General features: G+C 48.1%; 1 protein-coding gene across 1 annotated transcript in view; it reads left to right on the forward strand.

Moving 5' to 3' along the window:
* The window catches only part of LOC140386745 (fibrinogen-like protein 1-like protein), a 241,160-nt gene that overhangs the window by 12,176 nt on the left and 209,640 nt on the right, over nucleotides 1–19,344 (forward strand). Inside the window, exon 2 of the mRNA XM_072469389.1 lies at nucleotides 5,827–5,941. The gene's annotated coding sequence lies outside the window, so the exon portion shown is untranslated. The remainder of the gene's footprint in view (nucleotides 1–5,826; nucleotides 5,942–19,344) is intronic.

The following is a 19,344-nucleotide window of genomic DNA, read 5'->3' on the forward strand; positions in this document are numbered from 1 at the left end:
TTCTCCCCAGACTTAACCACTACCACTTGAGCTCTCCAGGGGCTGTTGCTGGCCTCGATGACGCCTTCCCGAAGCAACCGCTGGACCTCAAACCTGATGAAGGCCTTATCCAGGGTGCTGTACCGTCTGCTCCTGGTGGCAACGGGTTTGCAATCTGGAGTTAGATTGGCAAAGAGGGAAGGAGGATCGACCTTTAGGGTCGCGAGGCCGCACATAGCGAGGGGTGGTAAGGGTCCGCCGAATTGAAGGGTCAGGCTCTGAAGGTTGCACTGGAAGTCCAGGCTGAGGATAAATGCAGCGCAGAGGTTAGGGAGGGCGTAGAGGCGAAAGCCATGGAACTCTACGCCTTGGACTGTGAGCATGACCGTGCAGTAACCCCGGATCGCTACGCGATGGGATCCGGAGGCCAGGGAGATTTTTTGATTGGTAGGGTGTACCTTAAGATAGCAGCGCCTTACCGTATTTGGGTGTACAAAGCTCTCGGTGCTCCCGGAGTCCAGTAGGCAGGAGGTCACATGGCCGTTGACTTTCACGCTGGTGGATGCGTTGGTCAGATTATGTGATCGAGACTGGCCATGGAGGTGAGCCGTGGTTGATCGTCGGGTAGTGAGGCGGCCGTTGAGTTGAGGTCCTGGAACGCCGTTGGTGTCCATGTGCTGTGGGGTGGACAAGATGGCGGCATCTGGAGATCCTGTGGATTACAAAATGGCGGCGCCCATGGAACCCACGTTACGGGGGTGGAGCAAGATGGCGACCATGAAACGCACGTGTTGTGCGGGGGAGAAGATGGCGCCGCCCATTGGTGCCCATGGCCTGGGGAGGAGAGGAGGATGGCGGCGCCCATTGTCCGTGACCGGGCGGGGGGTGGGGGCGACCGCGGCCGCTGAGCGGGCCTGGCACACCGCAGAGAAGTGGCCCTTCTTCCCGCAGGCCTTACAAAGGGCAGCACGGGCCGGGCAGCGTTGGCGGGGGTGTTTTTGCTGGCCGTAAAAATAGCATTGGGGCCCCCCAGAGATCACTGGCTGGCGCGTAGCGCAGACGTATTGGGTGGGTAGCGCCCCCGCTGGGCGGCTGCGTGTGGGGCCCATGAAGAGTAGGAGGAGTGGGCCGCGTGGTTGGGGGCGTAGGACTGGACATTGTGCAGGGCAATCGTCATGGAGAGCGCTAGTGTTTTAATCTCTGCGAGGTCGCACGTGGCCCCATTCTAGGAGCCGCTGCTGATAACATCAGACCCAATCCCAGTCACAAAAGTGTCCCGCATAAGGAGATCTGAGTGCTCCTTAGCTGTAACGTCCTGGCAGTCACAGTCCCGAACTAGTGGGATCAGGGCCCTCCAGAAGTCCTCGATTGACTCACCAGGTAGTTAAGTACGCTTTACGAGCGCGTGTCTGGCGAAGAACGTGTTCGTCTTCTGTTCATAATTTTCTTTGAGTCGAGTAATGGCATCAGCGTAATTGGGCGCATCCTGGATCAGCGGGAAGACTTTGGAGCTGAGTCTGGAGTACAATATTTGGACCTTCTGAGCCTCTGGAACAGGAGTCGGCGCCGCGTTGATATACGCTTCAAAACAAGCTAGGCAGTGATGGAAGTCCTTTCTGGCATTGCTTGAGTGTGGATCCAGCTGCAGGCGATCTGGTTTAATCCGGAGGTCCATCTTCTGAATCTTCTGAGTCTGAATTTTCGCCAGCTGCTGTGGGAGGCCACACATCTGATACTAATAAATTGAGGCACGATCAATTTGACTGGAGACGAAGTTGAATCCAAACCGTGGCTTTATTAGTATCAGATGTGTGGCCTCCCACAGCAGCTGGTGAAATGGCTGCGAGCTGGAGCGGAGCTAGCATGCAAGGGCCACAGGTGAACCTGTAGTGCAGGTTCTACCGTACAACCTCTAATATCAGAACACAGTGGTTTACCACAGTCCCCAACTATGCGGACAAAGCACGCCCACTTATCGTAGCCACTATATTCCCCCTGACGGCTGAGGCCTGCGCGGCCTTCAGCCGCATCGAGGCAGATATTGCCAAAGCCACCGTGGACGAGTCCATCCCTTTCCAGGTCGAGAGCGATGCGTCAGATGTCGTCCTGGCTGCCACCCTCAACCAGGCGGGCAGGCCAGTAGCCTTTTCTAGAACCCTCCACGCCTCCGAGATTCGACACTCCTCTGTCGAGAAGGAAGCGCAAGCTATTGTGGAAGCTGTGCGGCATTGGCGGCACTATCTAACCGGTAGGAGGTTCACCCTCGTCACCGGCCAACGGTCGGTTGCCTTTATGTTCGACAATGCACAACGGGGCAAAATAAAAAAACGACACAATCTTGAGGTGGAGAATCAAACTCTCCACCTATACTTACGATATTAAGTATCGTCCTGGGGAGCTCAACAAGCCCCCAGATGCCCTGTCCACGGCACATGCGCCAGCGCTTAAGACGACCGACTTTGGTCTATCCACATTGACCTCTGTCACCGGGGGTCACTTGGCTTATACACTTTCTTAAAGCCCGCAACCTGCCCTACTCCACCGAGGAGGTCAGGGCCATGACCAGGGATTTCCAAGTCTGCGGGGAGTGCAAGCCGCATTTCTACCGGCCAGACAAGGCCCACCTGGTAAAGGCCTCCCTGTCCTTTGAGCACCTCAGCATCGACTTCAAAGGGCCCCTCCCTTCCACCAACCGTAATATATACTTCCTGACTGTCATTGATGAATACTCCCACTTCCCCTTTGCTATCCCACGTCCCGACCTGACCTCGGCCACTGTTATAAAGGCACTGCACAGCATCTTCACCCTGTTCGGTTTCCCTGCATACGTCCATAGTGACTGGGGCACCTCATTCATGAGTGATGAGCTGCGTCAGTACCTGCTCAGTAAGGGCATCACCTCAAGCAGGATTACGAGCTACAACCCACAGGGAAACGGGCAGGTGGAGAGGGAGAACGTGACGGTGTGGAAGGCCGTCCTTCTTGCCCTTTGGTCTAGAAGTCTCCAGATTCCCCGCTGGCAGGAGGTCCTCCCCGACGCGCGTCACTCCACCAGATCGCTCCTCTGCACAGCCATGAACGAGACCCCCTCACGACCGGTTGTTTGTCTTCCCTAGGAAGTCCATCTCCGGGGTCTCGCTTTCATCCTGGCTGACAACTCCAGGACCTGTCCTTCTCCGGAAGCATACGAGGAGCCATAAGACCGACCCCCTGGTCGAGAGGGTCCAGCTGCTGCACGCCAACCCCCAATACGCCTATGTCGCGCACCAAGACAGATGGCAAGATACGGTCTCCCTCCGGGACCTGGCCTCTGCTGGATCCCATGCCAACGCCCCCCCCCCCCCCCCCCCCCCGCCTACTGCCACCACCCAACCCTTTACGCCCCCGCCCGGGGCTCCTGTACTGTCCCGAGCCTACGCTGCTTCCATCCACCTCCCCCTTACCGCTATCCACCACCCCCCTGTCGCCATCCACCTCCCTCCTGCCTACCTCCGCCCCTCAACCATCGCCGACACGCCGGACCGACTCCCAGAGTCAACGACTACATCGGCAGCACCCGCCGCACTGCCAGGGCTGAGGAGGTCCAATAGAACAGTCCAGCATCCAGACAGACTGAACATTTGATGACCCCACTTCACCCCCGCTGGACTTCATTTTTTTAACGGGGTGAATGTGTTCACCAGAATAAGTTGTCTGTAGAGTACTGTAATGTGATCCCTTTTCCATGTAGTGTACTGGTACCCTGGTGGGCTCCGCCTCTGGTTCTGCCCCCCCCCCCCCCCCCCGGATAGTATGTAGACCGGCCGCCTGGGGGCAGTGTAGCCGGTTACAATGGCTAACTCCCGATTAGTATGGCCAAACCCCGATTTAAAATGGCGAATGGAAGAGGCTGATGGGAAAATCAGCCAACAGGACTCAAACAGGCAGCTGCAGGCAAAACTGTGTATTCGCCTCTGGGGAGGCCAGACAGAATCGATACCTGCAGCCATCAACACAACAACACACCAGCCATCTGCATCCTAATTAGCAATCCCCGGGAACAATACGCTACAAATTAGACACACAAAGCCAACCCAGACTTTTTGGCGCCAGCAGGAGCTTACACAAAGAGAGGTGAATGACCACCTCGAAACCGCCCATCAATCAAGGAATCGCTCCAGCATTGGAGAGTATCGAACCAAGTGATTAGGACCAAGTCCAATCACTTGGAACCAGGTACAAGGTCCGCCCCGAGAGGCGGGAAGCCCCTGGGGACTATAAGAATAGGGGCCAAGTTCAAATCGACCCTTCTCCTCTCCGCACCCTTCGAGACCCTTCTGCTGACCCTCTACAACAGCCGCAAGAAACAGTAAGTCTTACTCCAACGCTCGCTATGAGATAGGCACTCCTGACTATCGATCTGTACCAGCTTTGAATCCCGCACGCTCAGAACCCATACGAAAGGCCATTCGTTTCCCTGACCTGGTGGGCTATTTCCAAAGTTAAGTATTGGCCTGTTAGTTGTAGGAAGTAGCTTAGAAGTAGAATTAATGTATAAGTATTGATTGCTGTATATAATAAATGTGCGTTGATTTAACTCTTACTAAGCGGTGTGTTGGATTATTGATCATTACTCGGACTTGTACCACGTGGCGGTATCAGAAAGATACCTGGCGACTCAAGAGCAAAGGTGATAGAACAAGAGCAATTAAACTAAGGCTAAAACGAGCAACAGCGGCGCTCAGTTGTTACAGCGATCTCAGGCAGGCAAGTTCTTCTGTAATAAAGCCTATGTTCTCTCGCTCTCATCGTCTCGCAATGGATTAATGGTACATCATGTATATTAACCCAGTGCAACCTCAGCTCAGGCGAGAAAAGGTGCTGCACAGACTGGGGGTCAAAGGCCTTTTCTCCCAGAGCTCTGAAAATTAATAAATTGCTTCTTTACTCACTCAAAGATCTATTTGTTAATATTTTCACCTTCAGTGGGGATAGGTTATGGGAGAGGGGGGGTTAGGAGCAAAGGCAGGTGGGTGTTCCTCAGCACACCCCTTCTTTCCTGACACTGGGTTCCTCAATCAGGCACTGAGTGCCTTTGAATGAGGGAGAGCTCAGGTTTGCTTGTTGTGGACACTTCATAGCATACATCCCCACCACCACCATTGGGTTAATACCAGTGGGGCAGGATGAGACCTTTAAGTGGGCATTAATTGTCCACATAAGAGCCTCAATAAGTAGCAGGGCAGAAGGCTGTCCACAGGCCTTTGACTCACAGAATTGTGGATGAAGTGGGAAGACAGCAGGGTCCACACTGCCACACTCTCACCTGAGTAAATCTTCCCCCGCCACCAAACCCGCCTTGGAGAGGGCATTAAATTTTATCCCCCTCTTCCACTTGCCAATTCTCTTGTGCTTGCTGCCCCTCTTGCTTACCAGTTTCCATCCCGACCTCCCGCTTCCTTTCTACTCACAGCTCCAATTGCTCTCTCAGTCACTCACACTGGCCAGCGGGAGAGGAAAGCAGTGAGCAGGAGTCAGCAAACAGGAGAGACCCAGGTAGCATGAGAGTCAGTGAATGGGAGAAAGTCGAGGAGCAGGAGAATCAGCGAGTGAGAGGCTGCTGATTGTGGGAAGTCAGGGATGGGAAGGTCAAAAAGGCAGAGGAGTACAAGTGGAATGCAAGTAGAAGAAACGTTTTCAAAATATTTTTAAATTAATTTTATTTTCGAAGTTATTTTGTTTATGAATATAGGATTTTGGGAATGTACAGTATTTCAACTTATTGCTTTTTTCTGATGAGAAATGTCCTTTAGGGCCAAACTGCAACTTCTATTCTTGATTGTAATGGAAAAATCTGATTCATTTAAGGTTGCATTTCCAAGGAATGCAGGACAAATTAACTGAGGAATTACGGCACTCAAGATCCTGATGCTGGGGGCAGGATGTCAAAGAAAATATTGTTGATATGTCAAAGACTCAAAAGGTAATGATATGGTTTACTTAACCATTTTGGTGTGAATGAAAAAGTTTGTTTGTTGCCAATCTTATTTTTGGTTATAGCTTTTTGGATGACCTGACAAGATGGCAGTTAAAAGGATTGTCTGGATATATTTTATATGATTTCCACATCTCCTTGCTGACAAATGCTTCTTGATTGGTAGTTTCAGTATCCTCTTGGTACTTCATCATTGGTAGTGTTTGTTTCTGTTTACCATCTGTTGATATCTTCCTCATTTAAAATTTTTAGTCTTGAGACATGGCCACCATTAGCAGGATAGCATTTATTGTGTGTCCCGAGTTGCCATGGCACTGTGGTAGGTAGTGAAGTGTCAGATCCTTTTTGAAATGCTACTCTTCGATACCACTGAGTGGCTTCCTAAAACACTTAAGATTTAACTACAATGTAAGGGATCTGAGTCACAAATATGCCAGATTGATTAAAGACAGCAGTTTAAAGGATATTGAAGGACAATCTGACAGCTTTAATGTCATTTTCACTGATGCAATTTTTTTATTTCCATTTTTAAAAAAAAACAACTCAAATTCTCATAGTGGGATCTGAACTAATTTTCTCTGATTCATTAATCCAGTAACTTAATCACAACACAAATTTTCTTGGCTGTGATTTGTTGCTATTTTGTAAATGGTGTTTAACACATTTAAGTGTGAGGTACACTTAACATACACAAATGCCACACACAAGTGTGATGGGCAGATCTGCACATATGTTTTTCATTCACCTTTGCTCCTGCCAGATCTCTTTACATTTTTACATTGCAAGTTAACAACTCTGATGTTATTACTACTTATTAACTAAATTATTTGCTATTATCAAGGCAGATTGCAGGAGCGATTCCACCAACTTTTCCATCAGCAGAGGGCTGTACTTGCAAGCAGCATGTACTCATTCAGCCTTCAAGTGTAGCTTTCCTGCTCAACGTGTAGAATTGCAGAGTTAACCCTATATGCACATGAATAGATTTGTTTAGCACTGGGCTAAATTGCTGGCTTTGAAAGCAGACCAAGGCAGACCAGCAGCACGGTTCGATTCACGTAACAGCCTCCCCGACCAGGCGCAGGAATGTGGCGACTGGGGGCTTTTCACAGTAACTTCATTTGAAGCCTACTTGTGACAATAAGCGATTTTCATTCATTCATATTTCTACCCACATATATTGATCTCAGATTTCCAAATTGTGACCAGTTGGAGGGAGTTTTTCTTCTGTAGATTTGAAATTAAGGTCCCTTAAACGTCTCATGCACACAACTCAAGATATGAGTGTGTTTAAAGATTACACTCAAATATAAATGAATTCTGCAATAAAAGTGACCAGTAAACAGAACTTAAACTATAAATGTAAACTGTATGGCTAAGAAAATCAAATGGAGACATGTAGAAATCTTTATTTCCTCTTATTATTTCTTTTAGGTAGACACTGTATGGACAAATTACATTTTGAGCATCTGACACAGTAATGGACCACAAATGCAGTAACTAACGCACATAGTCATCTATATCCCTGGCAAATTTCCCACGAGAATAATACTCGTACTCTCTTTTCTCCCTTGCTTCATCTAATGCTTTTCTGGTTCTGTGCACTTGTCGCTTAGCTTTGTTTCTCGAGTCCTCATAATCTATATCGGAATCTTCATCATCATCATCCTCATCATCCTCATCATAGTCCTCATCCTCATCAAGACTCCTCTTTACCTTCTCATAGTAACCACCAGCAGGAATTCTTCCATCAATAGACCTCTTTGTCTTCTCATAATAGTCGTCAATATCTTTTGTAGCTTTCACCTGGAATACTGGAAAACAAAACACTAATCTAAAAATAATATAAACAAAGCTTAAATGTATTATAATTTTTAAAAATTCCTTGAATGATTTCCTGTACACATGATTCTTATTTCTCAAGATGCTTTAACAATATGTTTTAACTGAAGGCTTGCATTTTGTTGTAAATTAAATTCATTCAGTTTTCTAATTTCCATTCTTTCTCTTCTAAAGATGCAGACTCTTGCAGATATATTTCCACATTATATATTTTATTTGCTAAATGTTTTTTATTGGGTTTTTGAACAAAGTATGTACACAGAATAATATATATATATATATTTATATATTGAAGATTAAAAAAAACAATTAAAAAAAAAAGACTGGTATGATATTGTGCACTAGCTCAACAACAACAACTCTGTACAGTTAGCAATATTATTTTTAACAAATAAGTAGGCACCTGTTTGTGGGGGCGGGGGGGGGGGGACGACTGGGGAGGTACATATACATTTGGGTGCTGGAGAAACAATTACATTAGCTATGTCCAATACAGAGAGGGCAATACGAGAATGGATCTGGTGTTGGTGTTGTTACTTGCTTCCACATTATATTTTGATGTATGAGCTTGGATACTAAGTGTGGGCTGGCTATTAACTGGGAAACATCACATCAAACACCAATCCTTTCATCATCCAACATTCATACTTTCTAACAAGCAATATTAGAATATGTATACAGCAATATTCCTCAAAGTGTTATCCAAAATTGTTAATACGCTTTTGCACTTTAAAGATACTGATTTACCTGTGTATTTTTAACATTTGTTCTTGTTAGAGTTCAGTGTACTTATCATGCGCATTTATCAAATGTAAATAATAAAAGGTCCTCCTGCCACATACAATCATGAATTGTGGTGAAGAACTAAATTAATAAATGGAGGAAGGAGACGGGAAGGAGGCTCCATGAATATCCTCGCCCTTAATGGTGGTTGATGCACGATCAATAACTACTAAAACGAGGTTGTAGTACAACTGAAGGCTTTAATAAGCTAGTTGTGTTCCCCAGCAGCTCCGGTACAGAATGAGGGCTGCTGGGATGGCACAGGTTCTTATACCCCGCCTATCGGGGCGGAGCTACCATACTCTACAGCCAATGGTAAAACCCCTAGGTTTAACCAATGGCACTTCAGCCTCTCGGGTACCGTAATACCTGATAATACCACATTCACCCCCTGTTAAAAAAAAGAGTCCGGCGGGGGTGGTGGTCAACAACTACAAAATGTAACAACATGGTATAATCATTTATGGAGGTACCGTGATACCTCCTTACAGTGTTTAGTGATTATTTACAAGCATGTCAGGCATGTACATTCAGTGTTCAATATTTATAGATCAGTTAAAATGTTGCAATCAGTCGGTCGGGTGCCCTGGTCATCCGCTGTGATTGTCTGAGCCTCGGTAGTGACTCCGGTAGGGACTCGGGCGTCTGCAACTCCGGAAGCGAGGCTTTGATCTCCATGGCAGCTTTGTCACCCCTAGACGGCGCTGGTGGGAAAAACGGGAAGGGGGCGCCGGTGGTTGGTGGGGGGGGGCCCTAGGCAGGGGCGGCGGGAGGACTGATCCTCCTGTAAGGTGCTGCAGTGGAGGGGGGTGGGAGGGGGGGGAACTGGTGGCTGGGATGTACGTGGGGTTCCGGCGGGCACCAGGTCCCGTAGGGAGATCGTATCTTGTCGGCCGTCAGGGAACGCCACGTAGGCGTATTGGGGGTTAGTGTGTAGCAGATGGACTCTCTCGACCAACGGGTCCAACTTGTGCGCCCGCACGTGTTTTCGGAGCAGGATGGGTCCAGGTGTTGCCAGCCAAGTCAGGAGCGAGATCCCGGAGGAGGACTTCCTGGGAAAGACAAGGAGACGTTCGTGAGGTGTCTGATTGGTGGTCGTACAAAGCAATGACCGGATGGAGTGGAGGGCCTTCGGGAGGACTTCCTGCCAGCGGGAGACTGGGAGGTTCCTGGACCGTAGGGCCAGGAGAACGGTCTTCCAGACTGTTCTCTTCTCCCTCTCTACCTGTCCGTTTCCCCGGGGGCTGTAACTGGTCGGCCTGCTCGAGGCAATGCTCTTGTTGAGCAGTAATTGACGTAGTTCGTCGCTCATAAAGGAGGACCCCCTATCACTGTGTATGTAAGCGGGGAAACCGAACAGTGCAAAGATACTATGGAGGGCCTTGATGGCGGTGGTTGCGGTCATGTCGGGGCAGGGGATGGCAAATGGGAACCGGGAGTACTCGCAATCACGTGTTGCGGTCGGTGGAGGGGAGGGGGCCTTTGAAGTCCATGCTGAGGCGTTCAAAGGGACGGGAAGCCTTTCTCAGGTGCGCTCTCTCTGGCCGGTAGAAGTGTGGTTTGCACTCCGCGCAGATTTGGCAGTCCCTGGTGGCCGTCCTGACCTCCTCGATGGAGTAGGGCAGGTTGCGGCTCTTAACGAAATGGAAAAGGCGAGTGACCCCCGGGTGACAGAGGTCCTCGTGGAGGGCTCGGAGGCGGTCCACTTGTGTGGTGCACAGGGCGTCAGGAGGCTCGTTTAGCTTCCCGGGACGGTATAAGATCTCGTAGTTGTAGGTGGAGAGTTCGATCCTCCACCTCAAGATCTTGTCGTTTTTTATCTTGCCCCGCTGTGCATTATCGAACATGAATGCCACCGACCGTTGGTCAGTGAGGAGAGTGAATCTCCTGCCGGAAGTCTAAACCCATGCCTTCAATGTCGCACAGCTTCTACTATGGCCTAGGCCTCCTTCTCGACTGAGGAGTGGCGAATTTCAGAAGCATGGAGGGTACGTGAGAAGAAGGCCACGGGTCTGCCCGCTTGGTTGAGGGTGGCCGCCAGAGCTACGTCGGACGCATCGCTCTCGACCTGGAAGAGGAGGGACTCGTCGATGGCGTGCATCGTGGCCTTTGCAATGTCTGCTTTGATGCGGCTGAAGGCCTGGCGGGCCTCTATCGACAGGGGGAAAGTTGTGGATTGGATCAGGAGACGGACTTTGTCTGCATAGTTGGGGACCCACTGGGCTTAGTAACCGAAAAACCCTAGGCAGCACTTCAGGGCCTTGGGGCAGTGAGGGAGGGGGAACTCCATAAGGGGGCGCATGCGTTCAGGGTCGGGGCCTATAACTCCATTTCGCACTACGTAGCTGAGGATGGCTAGGCGGTCGGTGCTAAACACGATTTATCCTTATTGTATGTTAGGTTAAGGATTTTAGTGGTCTGGAGACATTTTTGGAGGTTGGTGTCGTCGTCCTGCTGGTCGTGGCCGCAGATGGTGACATTATCGAGATACAGGAACGTTGCACGTAGACCGTACCGGTCAACCAATCGGTCCATCTCACACTGGAAGACCGAGACCCCGTTGGTGACATCGAAGGGAACCCTTAAGAAGTGATAGAGCCGCCCGTCTGCCTCGAAAGCAGTGTATTTGCGGTCACTAGTACGGAGGGGTAGCTGGTGGTAGGCGGACTTGAGGTCCACCGTGGAGAAGACCTTATAATGCGCGATCCTGTTTACGAGGTCGGATATGCGGGGGCGAGGGTACGCGTCCAGCTGCGTAAACCTGTTGATGGTCTGACTGTAGTTGATGACCATCCTATGCTTCTCCCCGGTCTTTACCACCACTACTTGAGCTCTCCATTGTTGCTGGCTTCAATAACCCCTTCCCTCAGTAACTTTTGGACCTCTGACCTAATAAAGATACGATCCTGGGCACTATACCGTCTGCTCCTGGTGGCGATGGGTTTGCAATCCGGGGTGAGGTTCGCAAACAGGGAAGGCGGGTCGACCTTAAGGGTCGCGAGGCCGCAGACAGTAAGTGGGGTATAGGGCCGCCAAATTGGAAGGTCAGACTTTGCAGGTTACACTGGAAGTCTAAACCCAGGAGTGTAGCCGCGCAGAGGTGGGGAACAACATAAAGGCGCAAATTTTTGAATTCCCTTCTCTGGACTGTGAGGTTTGCTAAACAGAACCCCTTTATCTCTACAGAGTGAGAACCGGAGGCTAGGGAGATTCTTTGATTAACAGAGTGGATAAAGAGGGAACAGCGCCTTACCGTGTCGGGGTGTATAAAGTTCTCCGTGCTCCCAGAGTCGATCAGGCAGGACGTCTCGTGGCTGTTGATGAAGACGGTCGTCGTTGCTGTTGAGAGTGTTCGAGGTGGAGTTTGGTCCAGGGTCACCGAGGCCAGACGCAGTAGTTGTGGATTTCGTTCAGTCAGTGCGTGGTCGGCCGAGCTGGGGTCCTGGGGCATCCAAGATGGCGTCTCCCATTGGTCGCACATGGTGGTCGGGGGTGGACAAAATGACGGCGCCCATCCGTCCAGCGTGGTGTCCGAGGGACAAGATGGCGGCGCCCGGGGTCCGCACGTGGGCCTAGGTTACAGGGGTGTCGGTGACTGCTGGCCGCCCGGGGCCCCTGGAGAAGTTCACTGTGGCGGTCCGGAATCGCCGCTGGAGACCGTGGTCACCGCTCTGGCCTGGCAGATGCCCACAAAATGGCCCTTTTTGCCGCAACCCCTGCAGATGGATGTGCGGGCCGGGCAGCGCTGTCGGGGTTTTTTTTCCTGCCCGCAAAAGAAGCAGCGGGGTCCATCGGGGTTGGCGGGCCGCCTTACAGCGCAGGCCTGCGGGGAAGGTCTCTGGGGCGGCCGCTGCGGGATTCCATGCTGCCCAGGGGGCCGCCGCACGGTCGGGCACGTAGGATCGGGCGTTCTTGGAGGCAACGTCCATGGACCCTGCAAAGGCCCGTGCCTCCCTACGTCCCAGGGTGTCTTTCTCTACAAGACGCTGGCGGATTTCTGAAGAGCTCATACCTTCTACAAAGCGTCCCGAATGAGGAGTTCCGTGTGCTCGCTCGCCGAAACTTGCAGGCAGCCACAGCTTCTGCCCAGCACCAATCGCACGCGGTAGAATTTCTCCAACGATTCCCCGGGGTTTTGTCGTCTTGTTGCAAGCAGGTGACGAGCATAGACCTGATTTACAGGGCAAATATAGTGTCTTTTTAAAAGTTCGATTGCTGCATCAAAATCTTCCGCCTCCTCGATGAGGGTGTAGATCTCTGGGCTTACCCTTGAGTGCAGGACGTGCAGTTTCTGCTTCCCCGAGGGTGTGCCTTCAGCCGTCTCCAGGTAGCCTTTAAAACACGCCAGCCAGTGCTTAAAGATCGCCGCTGAGTTCGTCACGTGGGGACTGAGTTGCAGACACTCCGGCTTGATTCGGAGGTCCATCTTTTAATAAGCTAAAAGTGTTCCCCAGCAGCTCAGGTACAGAATGAGGGCTGCTGGGATGGCACGGGTTCTTATACCCCGCCTATCGGGGCGGAGCTACCATACTCTACAGCCAATGATAAAACCCCTAAGTTTAACCAATGGCACTTCAGCCTCTCAGGTAACATAATATCTGATAATACCACAATGGTGAAACCCAGCATTTGAGTGCTAAAGAGGTTGAAGTATTTGCAAATATTTTCAGCCACAATTGCCAAGTTGATGATCCTTCTTGACAGGCTCCTGTAGTCTTCACCATTACAGATACCTGTCTTCAATAGGTTTGATTTATTCCAGGCTACATCAAGAAATAGCTGAGTGATGGGACTATGGGCCCTAACAATATCCCAACTGCCTGTGTTCCAATCTTTAGTTAAGCTGCTCTAGTGCAGATAAAACACTGGAATCGAACAGACAGTGGAAAAATCAGCCAGATATTTCCTGTCCAAGCAGGACAAATCCAATCAGGTCAACCCCACTACTACAGACCAAAGTGATGGAAAAATTGTCAACATCACAGCAGCACTTACTCACCAGTATGTTGCTCAATTATTCTCTGTTTGGGTTCCACCAGACCTCATTACAGCCTTGGCCCAAATATGGATAGGAGCTGAATTCCAGGTGAGGCCTTTGGTATTAAGGCAGTATTCACCTAACTGCGACACCAAGGAGGTCTAATAAAACTGAAGTAAATTGGTACTGGGGTAAACTTTCCAGTTGTGGTAATTGGAGGAATTGGATTGGCACAGGAATTAATGGTTAGCACTGTTGCTTCACAGCGGCAGGGTCCCAGGTTCGATTCCCGGTTTAGGTCACTGTCTGTACGGAGTCTGCACGTTCTTCCTGTGTCTGCGTGGTTTTCCTCCGGGTGCTTCGATTTCCTCCCACAAGTCTTGAAAGATGTGCTGTTAGGTGAATTGGACATTCTGAATATTCCCTCTGTGTACCCGAACAGGTGTCGGAGTGTGGTGACGAGGAGATTTTCACACTAACTTAAGTGCAGTGTTAATGTGAGCCTACTTGTGGTGATAATTGTCATGAGAATGTTGCTTTAAGAAATGGTTAGTAGCTCTTGTTACTGCAGTGATGTCAGAGTGTGGGTGGAGCTGAGCTCTGGTTCTGCTTTTTAGTTTCACTTTGAGAAAAACTTGGGTGTGTCTCTGTCTTTTTGGTTTCGTTTTTCAGTGTGTTGCAGCTGAAGTCAGCCATAGCAGCTGTACTGTTGATCTCTCTGCAATGAAGGACTATCTCTTGATCATTTAGTGAATTCAGAAATTTAAATGTTTTCAGTATTGAATGTAAACCCTGATGTGCTTCTGTTTAAAGGTTGTTAAGTCTTTTGGATGTTAAAAGGACAGCTTAAAGGATTACTTAGTGTTGTATTCTTTGGGGGTTAACTTTGAATTAATGGTTGCTAAGATGTTCACTGTTTGTTTAAAAAGGTTAACTTGAGTTCATAGAATAAACATTGTTTTGCTTTAAAAAATACTTTTCAATTTCTGCTGTACCACACATCTAGAGTGGGCCGTGTGCTCCGCATACCACAATCTATTCAAAGTTGTGGGTCAGGTGAACTCCATGATACACTTTGGGGTTCTCTAAACTCTGCCCCATAACAATTGGGGGCTCGACCAGGATAAAAGTCTATCTATTCGATTGGCTTAATGAACTTCAAGACAGTGAGGGGTGAGCATATTGTGGTTGCTTTTCAGGTGTGGTATTTTAGTTTAAGTGAGGAGTGTGTTGTGGACAATGGCTCTTTTAGAGGCTCTGACGTTTTTGGGGGTGGAGACGGTCACACGCAGTACCTTACAGACAGAGACTAAAAGCAGACTGTTAGATTTGGCAAAAACATTGCAGTTAACATTATCTGACAAAATGCGAAAAGATGAGGTAATTATGGCGGTGGCTAAGCATTTAAAGTTGCCTGAGATACAGTCTGACTCATTAGAAATGGCAAAGATCTAGTTGCAGATTAACCAACTTGAACATGAAAAAGAATTAAAGCAGCTTGAATATGCAATGAGAGAAAAAGAAAAGGAGAGAGAAGAAAGAAACAAAGAAAGAATAGCCCTAACAGAACAAAAAGAAAAAGAAAGGGAGATCCAGATCAGGGGAAAAGATAAAGAGAGAGAGTTTGAACTTCAGAAAATGGCCTTGAAACATGACAGTCAGTTAAAATTGGCAGACGTAAAGGGAAACGTACAGTTGGATGATAGTGAGAAAGAGCGTCATATCGAAGACGTGATGGGGATCTATTTAAATATGTCCAAGCATTGCCAAGGTTTGACGATAATAAGGTAGAAGCATTTTTCATTTCATTTGAGACGGTAGCTAAACAAATGAAATGGCCACAGGACATGTGGGTATTACTGATTCAAACAAAGCTGGTAGGTAGGGCGAGTGAAGTGTTTGCATCACTACCGGAGGAGATATCTGGGACGTATGAGGAGGTGAAAAAAATCTATCTTAGGTGCATATGAACTAGTGCCTGAAGCTTACAGACAAATTCTGTCCTTTTGAACTAATTTTTGGTCATGAGGTAAGGGGACCACTTAAATTGATTAAGGAAAAATTGGTGAGTGAGAAATCAGAAATTACATTATTGGATGACGTGTCAAATTTTAGGGAACGATTAAATAGAGCAGGTGAATTGGCTAGACAACATTTAAAAGTTGCACAAAATGTGATGAGACGGGTAGTGGACAAGAAATCCAATGTTCGTAGTTTTATCAGTGGAGATAAAGTTTTAGTATTTGTGGCCTTATCAGATTGAAAGGAAATTAAGTGAGGTGAATTATGTGGTAAAAACACCAGATAGAAGGAAGACTCACCAAGTGTGTCATGTGAAAATGCTTAAAAGGTACTTTGAAAGGGAAAGAGAGAAAAAGGAGGAGGTTTTAATGATTCTAATTCAAAGTGCCAAACCAAATCCAGATGACTGTGAACTTGACATACCTCAAATTAAATTGGAAAATGAGGATGTTCTTAAACATCGGGATAAATTGTTGAGTTACCTTCCAGAGGACAAACAAACTGACCTGAAAGAGTTATTGATATCACATGGGCAAGTTTGTGGAGATAAATTGGGAAATATTAAAATGGCTTTACATGATGTAGATGTGGGAAATCCTGTTCCAATCAAACAACATCCATACAGACTTAACCCTTTAAAATTGGCACAGGTTAACAAAGAGATTGAGAGTATGCTTAAAAATGGCATAATTGAAGTGGGTTGCAGCCAATGGAGCTCACCCATAGTGATGCTACCTAAACCAGATGGTACCCAACGATTGTGTGTGGACTATAGAAAGGTTAATGCAGTTACAAGAACGGACTCTTATCCTATCCCACGTTTGGAGGATGCATTAAGGAAGTGGGACAATCAGCTTTTATTTCTAAACTGGATTTACTTAAAGGTTACTGGCAGGTACCTTTATCCGAAAGGGCGAAGGAGATTTCGGCTTTTGTGACTCCAGATGGTATATACCAATTCAAAGTTATACCATTTGGCATGAAAAACGGCCCAGCCACATTTCAACGGTTAACTAACAAAGTTGTTTCAGGATTACCCAATTGTGCGGTATACATCGACGATCTGGTAAATTTCAGCCAAACATGGAAAGAACATTTAAAACATTTGATGGAGTTATTCGATCGACTTCAGGAGGCGGGTTTGGTGATAAACCTAGCCAAAAGTGAATTTGGAAAAGCCCAAGTCACTTTCCTTGGCCATACAATCGGACAGGGTCGAATGGTCACACGGGATGTGAAACCAACAGTTATTGAGGAGTTTCCGATACCCTCAAGACGAAGGGAAATAATGCGATTTCTTGGCATGAGTGGATTAGATCGAACGTTTGTGCAAAGGTTTTGTAGCGTGATTGCTCCACTGATGGACATGCTGAAGAAACATCGAAAATTTCAATGGACAGCGGAGTTTCAACAGGCATTTGACTGCCTGAAAGCTGTGATAACCAATGCTCATGTGTTGGAGAATTACAAGGGACTCTGTGATCGGATTGAATTAAAGTATCTGACTTTAAAGAGACATGCCGAGGCGTAGAGAAATGGATGGATCGTGCAGAGACCTTCTTGTTCAAAGAGACTGTCAATTGAGACGGATTTCAGCTGGAGGAAGAGGAACGAAAAAAAATGGACTACATTATTATACCTGTTTGCGTGTGTTGTTTTTTGAAACAAAAAAGTATATTTACTGTGTGCATTTCTTAAAGGATAGTGAAAAGGTGAAAAATGACACCATTTTGAAGTTGATGGGTTTTTCTTTCTTGGGGGAAGGTGTCATGTGAGAGTACCTTTAAGAAATGGGTGTTTAAGAAATGTATCTTAAAGAAATGGGTGTTTATCAGTGATGTCAGAGTGTGGGTGGAGCTGGGCTGTCCTGTCAGCTTTTTACTTTTGTTTCAGGCTGTTTGCTCCAGGGTGTGTTTTAGTTTCCTTTTCACTGTTGGAGCTGAAGCCAGACAGAGCAGGTGTACTGTTGATCTCTCTGCCATGAAAAGACTATCACTTGATCATGTGGTGAATTCAGAATTCTAAATGTTCTCAGTAGTGAATGTAAACCTAAAGTGCTTCTGTTAAAAGGTGTTTCTTTTGTCTTCTTGATATTGTTTGGGAAGTTATTAAGGATTACTTAGTGTTGTATTCTTTGGGGGTTGTATTTGAATTGATGGTTGCTAAGATCACTGTTTGTTTTAAAAAGGTTAACTTGACTTCATAGAATAAACATTGTTTTGCTTTAAATTATACTTTTCAATTTCTGCTGTACCACACCTGTCGAGTGGGCCGTGTGCTCCCCATACCGCAATCTATTAAAAGTTGTGGGTCAGGTGAACTCCATGATACACTTTAGGGTTCTCTGAACCCTGGCTCATAACACAATGAACCTGAGGAAACGTGTGGAGATAATCCCTTTGGAAAGTTCCAAGATATTCTCTTAACTTCCTGCCAAATCTAATAAGGGTGATTTACTAAGGTGCTCATTTTGTAAGCTGAAACTAAAGTTAACAACAACCCTGTTCCCAACAACAGAAACTTTGAATTACACACTCAGTGGCTCAAACAGTGGGTACATGCACTTCAGAACTGCACTGAGGTACTAATTTAACAAGTGAGTTCTATCTGGTGTGATTGTCAGAGTGACTGCTGACTGAGAAATCTCAAAGGATGTTCTCAAATTAACTTTTTGAGTCCAGTGTCACATCAAAAGCTGCAAATGCACAGACAGATAGACAAATGAAAGTAGGGTTCAAGTCCAGTTCTCCATGTTATGCTTACGAGAGTGCAATGAGGCCTTTAAATCGCAGGAGAAACCAAAATCAAGAACCGTGCCGGGCGCCGATCTGTTTGCGATCTAACAGGCCTGCCCCGTTGGAGAGATCAGAATCCCGCCATAGCGTGGTGAGAAACCAATAATCACCATTTAAGTGCGATTTCCATACAATTAACAGGAGTGACCCCCTATCTAACGGTCCCCATTATTGAATGCCCACCCCAGCAAGTGGTCACACAGGTGTCGATTAGTACTCCGTTTTAAAAGCGTGAAGCTGGCGGAAGAGCTGCTGCGGGGAGGTGAGTTGCCATCTTTGCTACCAAAGAGCCCTGGGGCATTGGGGTCCCTGCTCCGGTGCTTGGAGGTGGGTGGGGGAGCCATTTTGCTAGGTCAGGGTGGGTCGTCATCAATGGGGGGAGGGAGGTGGGTGTCTCAGCGCCTACGGGTCCACCATGCCAAACCCTGGACCATATGGTCACGTTCCGGGGGCAACCCCCAGCCGAAACCCGCCTGCCCCACCAACCACTCATAACTTCCACTGACTGCGGAGGCCTCTGGCCACGCGGCCAGGCTATCGCATTTCACACATCCCAAGTAGATCCTCATGTGTAGGAGTGCTATATAGCAAGTGGGAGTTACTGCCTAGCATCCCAATCAAACTGTGATGCTTGGACACTGTGCCTGAAAACTGCATGCGGCAACACCTAGGACGCAGTGACCGACATCCAAACACCCAGAGGCTGTCCCCCAGCACTACGGACATTTCCGAGACCAGAGGTTGGGTGTGCGCACCGGGGAGGTGTCCAGCATCTAGTCCACGTAATGTGATGTGCAGATGTCTGGAGCCCAGTGAGCAGGGGCCCTGTTGCGGCTGGAGGTGCGTGAGCAGGGTGTGTTGGCTTGGGGGTGGGAGCAATGACGGAATGGAGGGTTCTGGGGTGGAAGGCACCTCGTGGTGCTGCTGGCAGGCCAGATGACCAGATGCCGGAGAAAGCGGTGGCGACATCG

This window comes from Scyliorhinus torazame, chromosome 12, assembly GCF_047496885.1.
Source record: "Scyliorhinus torazame isolate Kashiwa2021f chromosome 12, sScyTor2.1, whole genome shotgun sequence".
In the NCBI taxonomy this organism is placed as follows: Eukaryota; Metazoa; Chordata; class Chondrichthyes; order Carcharhiniformes; family Scyliorhinidae; genus Scyliorhinus; species Scyliorhinus torazame.